Source organism: Coenobita brevimanus, chromosome 84 (genome assembly GCF_032717465.1).
Source record: "Coenobita brevimanus isolate Jiangsu-jjx chromosome 84, ASM3271746v2, whole genome shotgun sequence".
NCBI classification, from domain to species: Eukaryota; Metazoa; Arthropoda; class Malacostraca; order Decapoda; family Coenobitidae; genus Coenobita; species Coenobita brevimanus.
This window is the reverse complement of record NC_137037.1, coordinates 38,313,285-38,321,690: the sequence shown is the minus strand read 5'-3', so window position 1 is coordinate 38,321,690 and position 8,406 is coordinate 38,313,285. Positions and strand designations below refer to the sequence as shown.

At 41.9% G+C, this 8,406-nt stretch overlaps 1 non-coding gene across 1 annotated transcript; it reads right to left on the bottom strand.

Annotated features, from left to right (window-relative positions):
• Positions 1–3,739: 3,739 nt before the first annotated feature.
• LOC145410262 (5S ribosomal RNA) lies at positions 3,740–3,858 on the bottom strand. The gene has a single exon (XR_013899229.1). It is a non-coding gene; the product is annotated as a 5S ribosomal RNA (ribosomal RNA).
• Between the last annotated feature and the right edge of the window lie 4,548 nt (positions 3,859–8,406).

Genomic DNA, 8,406 nt, shown 5'->3' with positions numbered 1-8,406 from the left:
TAGCCACACCATCCTCATTGTCTGTCCTCAGTAAAATGGCGGTGAGACAGAGCACATGAAAAATTTTTCTGGGTGGAGAGCACATCCTGTATGTGTGCAGGTAGGGCACAAGCCTGTGACTGTGCAGACCATGCATCTACAAGATCTTGTGCATACTGTGTTGGACTGTGGTGGAGGACACTAGGGAGCTTCTTCTTGACAACCTTGTTGATAAGGCGCCACATGGAGCCAACAATTGTTTGATGGTTGATGCTATCGGTAAGTTTATGCCACAAATTGGTATAAACGCAGTGCTGGAGAGCAACTAGGACAATCCCTCGACAATCAATACCAATGGAGACTCTTGGGGGAAGGTCGTCTTTGAAAGGCAAAACCGTCTTCCACCGCCTTCGTCTCTGCCTGAGCAATACAATTATCCAGGGTCCAGGTGTGAGCATCATGATGGCGTGTAATGTGCGGTCTGCTGATATAATGGGTGTAGAAGTCATGCGTGGAGCTGACAAGTGATGAATACAACTTTTCAGGACAATGAAGGTCGAACGTGGGAAGAAGGTTGGTCACGTAAGAGATGTATGTACGGCAGTACTTGGTGATTGCAATGTGAGTGCACATGTGTACAGGAGGTGTAGCAGGGAGGGAATAATGAAGGCTGAGAGCAATGTGATCAGAGAAGAGCGCAGGGATATATGAACACCTGACCCTGGACCCCACGAGGCCGGAGGTAAGGACATGATCTAGTGTGCCTCCTCGAGAGTGTGCTGCTGGGCCCTGCTGCAGATGTCACAGACTGCACTGCGCAGTTGACCCTCGTATGGTGTGGTGCGGTGAGGATCTGTCCCTTCTCTCCTTTGGGGCTGAGATGAAATTGAATGTGTTTGAGTGGATAAGTAAATTAGAGTGTGTAGTCCTGTCTCGGCTACCTCCCTTTCCTTGGGGGAAAACAGGCTAGGTATATAAATATATATATATATATATATATATATATATATATATATATATATATATATATATATATATATATATATATATATACATACATATATATATATATATATATATATATATATATATATATATATATATATATATATATATATATATATATATACTCCAAACCCTCGTGAAACACGCAACATCGAAGTGTGAATGGATGTAAAATAAATCCATCCATCATCCAGTCCTACATTGCCCCACGAGGAGCGTAGGAGCCCGGGGCTAGGCAGTTGGTCCCGACATTTAAGATGAGAGTGACCAGCCTCACTCATCCCTAAGTGGCATTACATGAGCAATCAACCCCAGCCATCCCTTGGATATAAACCTTCACCGGCTCAATCGGAATGGAGCACAATAGTTACCCACTAAACCACCAGGCTCCAAAATTTGGTTATATGGTTACCACCCAGCGTAGTAAATGGTTTCCTGGTGCACAGGAAACCATTTGGCTTGTCAGTCATTGTAGAGTCACCCACAGCCTGAAGGAAGTGGAAAGAATGAAGGAAATACGTAGTGGGAGTGTAAAGTCACCCGTAGGCAGAAGGACAAGGAAAGAATGAAGGAAAGAAAGACAGAAGAGAATGGAAGGAAAGAAGAATGGAGAGGAAAGGGCAGACACCCGAGAGCAGCATTACATCCAGTGAGTGGATGATGAGTGCCCCCACCTACCACAATGTAAAATAAAGCTTATCGATATTTAAGGAGGGAAAGAATAATAACGTTCCACGACCGAGATGGTAGACTCAGCCCTCCAATTTTTCATTCTATTTTACTATTATTACAAAGTCCCTTCCTTGTAGCAATGAGTAAAATAATGTCGTTATAATTTCTCCCTTCCTTTTAGTGACAAAGAGGGCACATAAAATGACCGTGGTTTTGTTGACCGACTGTAATGTCGAAAATTAAATAATCTGGTGAAAAGTGGCAGTTTTTCCTTGGTTAGTGACATCGGGAACCAGCCTGTCCACCTTCAACACACCTTTACTTGCCATTCAAGCCAGTCTTCACTTTATTTCTGGTAAGGATTTTTGGTGTTGCAGCTCTTTATAACAGTTTTAATGTCTTTTCAGGTACATGTTTATTGTGTTATGATGTTTTAGCACTAGTAAACACTCTTCATTTCATTTTGGGTGGGGCTTGTTTGGAGTTATATATAGTGCTTTCTGTTTGTGTTATGATGCTTTCTGATAGGGTAGGTACACCCGCGAGCAAAAGTTCGCCAACAGTCCGTGCCAGGCATATGTTTCCAAACATAGCCCATAGAGGGCGCAGCGCTCGTCCACAAGAGTAAAGGAGAAGGGAGGAGACGGAGAGGGGGAGGGGGAGGAAGACAACGAAACGGGAGAAGAGGAAGGCAATAATACAGGGAAGAGAGCCTGTGGCGATGGTAGATGACATAATGGTGTTTTATAATAATAATAATAATAATAATAATAATAATAATAACAATAATAATGATAATAAAATTATTATTATTATTAATGAAATATGTATAAGAAAGAAAGACTTAATCCAGCTTTAGCCTTTAGAATTCTAGACAGTTTTTCTTGTGTAACGGAGGCACTAGTGATGTCCAAAGGCTACTGGTTTGATAGAGTCTAGCAACCCAAAAACAACGGTTTGCATTTGATCCAGACGATCAAAGACGCCAAAAGAAAATTCCCATCGCCTAAAGGTTAAGGAAGTAAGAAATAAATTTATTCGTTTCAGGTAATGTGAAGGTAGACTGCGAGGTAGAAGTACGTATAATAAGAGGCAAGGAGGCGATGAGAGACGGACAGACAGACAGACAGACAGAGGGGGGGGCAAAAAAGTTAACAAGCGAAACACGTAAAGGGCAATGCCTAGTTTGGTGGTAAGTATTTGGGAATCTTATAATTACATACAACAGAAATGAGAGGGTAAAAGGTGGTTGAGTAATTTTGTAGTTGATAGACATTATGTATTCTTGCCACTGCGACTGAAGGGGATTGGCTGATCACTTCGTAGCATGGCAACGCCATTGGTCGCATAAAAATGGTATATATGTGTGTAACATCAGTAATGTAAAAATGCAGCACTGACCCTGCCTTTTCATCAAAATAATATGGATTATTATGTTTAACACCTTGTAAAGTTATTATCATAACAGTGAACTGATCAGCTTCTTTCATTTCTGTAGTATGTAATTATATGATTCGCAAATACTTACCACCAAACTAGGCATTGCCCCTTACAACTTGACAATTCCCTGTTCTCTCTCTCTCTCTCTCTCTCTCTCTCTCTTATTTTACGCCCTTCTACCTCGCAGTCTACCTTCAATTGCCTGGCACGATTAATTTCTTACTTCCTTAACCTACAGGCGATGGGGATTTTCTTGTGGTGTCTTTCATCGTCTGGATCAAATTCAAACCGTTGCCTAAGAGTTGCTAGACTTTTTCAAACCTTTAGCTTTTGAACATCACTAGTGCTTCTGTCACAAACGAAAAATTGTCTACAATAGAATTAGTCAGAAAAGATACAAATGATGTCAGTCGTTTTCTTAGGGCTAACTCTGGATTACGTCCTTTTCTCTTATACTTATACATAATTATTATTATTATTACTATTATTATTATTATTATCGTAATAATAAAAATAAAATTTTTCATTCAGTGCCAGACGCAATGTATCCCAAACGGGGTGGCCAAGGGCTTAGAGTTAATTGTTTTACAGGGAGGGGAACTAATCCTCCACCAACCCCACTGGACACGTAGGGAGGACGTTATGCCAACAGCATCTGGTGTTCCCAGGCGGTCACCCATCCAAGTACTAACCAGACCCAACGTTGCTTAACTTCGCTGATCGCACGGGAAGCGGTGTACTCAACGTGGTATGGCCGTTAGCAAAAACCAAATAATAATAAAAAATAAAGTAATAATAAAACACCCGATATGTGTTAATCTACCATCAACACAGGCTGTCTTCCTACCCTGTCTTCTTGCCTCCCTCTTCCTTTCGTTTCATTGTCTTCCTCCCCTCCCTTTCCGTCTCCTCCCTTCTCCTTTACTCTTGTGGACGAAGCGCTGCGCCCTCTATGGGCTATGTTTGGAAACATATGCCTGGCACGGACTGTCGGCGAACTTTTGCTCGTGGGTGTACGTGTCCTACTGGAACGCTCCTCTGTTTTTCCCATTGATTCTTAACTTCACACTTCAATGTTTCGCGTTTTGCGAGGGTTTGGCGGAACATCCAAGCAGTGAAAAATGAGGATTTACTGTGTGTGTATATATATATATATATATATATATATATATATATATATATATATATATATATACCTAGGCTGCTTCCCCCAAGGAAAGGGAGGTAGCCGAGACAGGACTACACACTCCCAGTTTACTTATCCACTCAAACACATTCATTTGCATCTTAGCCCCAAAGGGAAGAAGGGACAGATCCTCACCGCACCACACCGCATGAGGGTCAACTGCGCAGTGCAATCAGTGACATCTGCAGCAGGGCCCAACAGCAGAGCTGGTTTACCCCTGCCACATCATAAAAGACCCATCCCCTTACCCACATCTGACCTGATCAGCTGATCAGACAAACACGGGAGAATATCCCCTCCAGGCTGCATCATCATTTATTCATTCACAATTTCTCTCCATTCATTTCTGTCATGCACAGCCACTCTTCCTTGCTCAACAGACATCCCTCTCACATCCAACGCTCTCTTCACGTCGTCCTTCCATCCTATTCGTGGTCTTCCTCTCAGCCTTACACCTGTCACATCGGATCCATTTATCTTTTTCACTAATCACTCATTATCCATTCTCTCCAAATGCACCCTCTGCTCAACTCGATCAGCCATCTCCCAGACAACTCCAGTTCTCCTTAGCACTTCATCATTGCAAGAGGGGAACAAGTCAAGAGTGAGAGCAGTGGAAATGAGTTACCTGAGAGGAGCATGTGGAGTGACGTGGAGGGACAGGTTGACGAATGAAGAAGTGAAGGAACGTTGTGGGGTAGATGTGGATGTGGTTGAAAAGATTAGGAGAAATACACTGAGGTGGTTTGGACATGTGGAGAGAATGGAGAATGAAAGACTGACTAAGACGGTGTATGTAGGTGAGGTGGAGGGAGGGAGAGGGAGGGGTAGACCGAGGATGAGGTGGAGGGATGGAGTTGAGAGGTATATGAGGGAGGTGGGGGTGAGTTGGGGGGAGGGGGAGTCAAATGGTGGGTGACAGAGTGACTTGGAGGCGTTTTGTCTGCGGCCACCCTTTGCGGGATTAGGGCGTCGTCCTATAGATAGATAGATAGACTTCATCATTTCTCACTTGATCCATACGCATCACTCCACACATACTCCTCAGACACCTCATCTCCATTACATTCAAACTTTTCCTCTCTGCTACACCCATATTCCACGTTTTAGCCCCATATAACACAGTCAGTACCACAACACCCTCATACATCCTTCTCTTTACATCCATTCTAAGCGAACGACATCTAAGCACTTTTTCATTCCTCCCAGCATCTTTCCTACTTCATTCATTCTAAACTTCACTTCTGCATCTCTTCTTCCATCCACAGCAACATGTGACCCTAAATACTTAAAACTACTTCCTCAAGCAACTCACCATTCAAAACTATATTCATCCTCCTACCATCTACCAACCTCGTACACTTCATCACTTTACTCTTATTCTCATTTACTTTCAATTTCCCTCAAATGAGGGATTTGAGGCATGTATGGGTAAGATGGGAGTTGGTAGTAGGATGAGTGAAAACGGAGTGAGGTTTGGAAGCTTCTGTCTAGCAAATGACTTAGTCATCGGGGGCACACTCTTTCAGCATTGCAATATACACAAGACAACTTGGGTGTCGCCGTGTGGAAAATATAAAAATCAGATTGATCACATCGCTATCAGTAGGAGGCATAGAAGTTCTCTGCTAGATGTTCATGTTAAACGGGGAGCGGATATTGGTAGTGACCATCAACTCAGCATTGCAAAAATAAGGTTTAAACTTAAAAATCAGAAGAAGGAAAAATCTGGTGCTGGTAGATACGATATTGTTAAGCTTAGAAGGGAAGGAGAAGAAAAGGAGGAATTCAGATTAGAATGCAGAAATAGGTTTTTGGTGTTGGAAACGTTGGAAGAGGGGGAGAGAAGTGTAGATGAGATGTGGGAGGATGTGAACAAAGTTTTGCATGAGACTGCTGAATGTACGATTGGAACGAGACATAGATTCAGGAGAAAGAAATGGATATCAGAGGAAACGTGGGATATGATAAAAAAGAGAGGTGAGGCTAAATTGAGAGTGAGATGCAATGCGTTGATGAACGAGAGATTGAATTAGCAAGAGCTGCGTACTGGAGTTTGAATTCAGAAGTAAGAAGGTTAGCTAGGAGAGATAAAAGAAGATGTGTGGATGAAAAGGTTGCAGAGACTGAAATCTTAATAAACAAAAATGATGGACAGAGTCAAAGAATAGCATATGAATCGATTAGAGAACTGAGTGGTAATGCAGGTAAACGCAAGGAAATACCAGTTAGAGACAGGGAAGGAAATTTATTGACCAAAGATGGAGATATTAAAAACAGATGGAAAGAGCATTTTGAGACAGTTCTTAATATACCAATACCACCGGAAGAGGATATACCGTCTGCTCAGGAAGATTTAAATATAGAAACAGGAGAGTTGAGGCTTACAGAAGTGGAGAAAGCAGTAAAACAGTTAAAGAATAATAAGGCACCAGGGGAGGATGGTTTATTTCCGGAAATGTTTAAAGTGGAGGGGGATAGATTAATAATGATCTTGACCAAGCTATTCAATAAGATATGAGTGACGGGGTTACTACCATCAGTTTGGAAGAATGGTGTAATTGTTAAAGTTCCAAAGAAGGGAAACCTTAGTGAATGTGGTAATTGGAGGGGAATCTCTTTGTCACCAATAGCTTTGAAAGTTTTCAGTAGAGTGTTGTTAAATAGGTTGGAGCCGGTGGTTGAGGGTATTCTGAGGGATGAACAGGCTGCTTTTAGAAAGGGACGTGGTTGCAATGATCAGATCTTTATAGTTAGGCATTTGATGCAGCAAGTTAATGAAATGAGAGTACCGTTAAGTCTTTGTTTTGTTGATTTTGAAAAGGCTTTTGATAGTGTTTCGAGAGAGACTATGGGGAAGATCATGAGACATTATGGAATACCAGAGGAGTTTGTGAGGGTCATTATGAACATGCATGAGGACACATTTTGTAAAGTGATGGTTGATGGTTGTCTGAGTGATTCGTTTGAAGTCAAGTCCGGAGTAATTCAAGGTGGTGTTCTATCGCCTTTACTATTTATATTGGTCATTGATTACATTATGAAACGCGTTGGAACAGAAACCGGTGCAGGTATACTTTGGAGAGAGAACAGGAAACTTTTGGATTTAGATTATGCAGATGATATAGTTTTGATTTGTGATGGGCCAGAAGAGATGCAGAGAGTGTTGGACTGTTTGGTGAGTGAAGGTCGCAAGGTGGCTTTGGTTATTAATTGTGGAAAAACTGAAATAATCAATATGAATATGGAAAATGCGCAGGAATGTGTAATTGGAGGTATGGTTGTAAAGCAAGTTGATAGGTTTAAATATTTAGGTACTTATTTATCCAAGGATGGTTCTTTTAAACTTTGAATTCGAGGAAAGGTTAAAGAAGGCTAATCAGGCAATGGGAATGCTTAAAAATATTTGGAATAATAACAATTTCTCTGTGCATACAAAAATCAAACTTTATAAGGTAATGGTTAGGAGTATCTTAATTTATGGACACGAGTCTTGGTACAGCACAGTGACTATGGAAAATAAATTCTTGGTGTTTGAAAATAAAGCACTTAGAAGAATATTAGGAGTTAAGTGGTGGGAAAGGATACCAAATAGTAGAATTAGAGAAATAACGGGAGTGCAGCCGATCGATGAATATGTTAGATTCTCACGATGGAAGTGGCTAGGACATGTGTATAGGAGACAGGGAATAGTACGAGGTACACCAGGGTGGGTGGCATTTGGTAGGAGAGGTAGAGGAAGGCCAAAAGAGACGTGGGTGAGGACAATGAGACGGGAAGCTGGAGATGAGTGTTGGGGAGATCTTGAGGAGTTAGCACAAGATAGGATGTGGTGGTGTGAGTTCATCGAGGCCCTATGCATCCCCGAGGGTGCCACAGGAAATGATTGAATTGATTGAATTCCTCTTTTCACACACCCTTCCAAACTCCTCTACCAACTGTCTCAACCTCTCCTCTGAATCAGCCACCAGTGCAGTATCATCTGCAAACAGCAGCTGCTTCAGATTCCACTCTCTACCATCAACATTCACCAGACTCAGACCTCCACCTAACACTCTTGGATTCACCTCTTTTACAACACCATCCATATAAATACTAAACAACCAAGGCGACATCACACATCC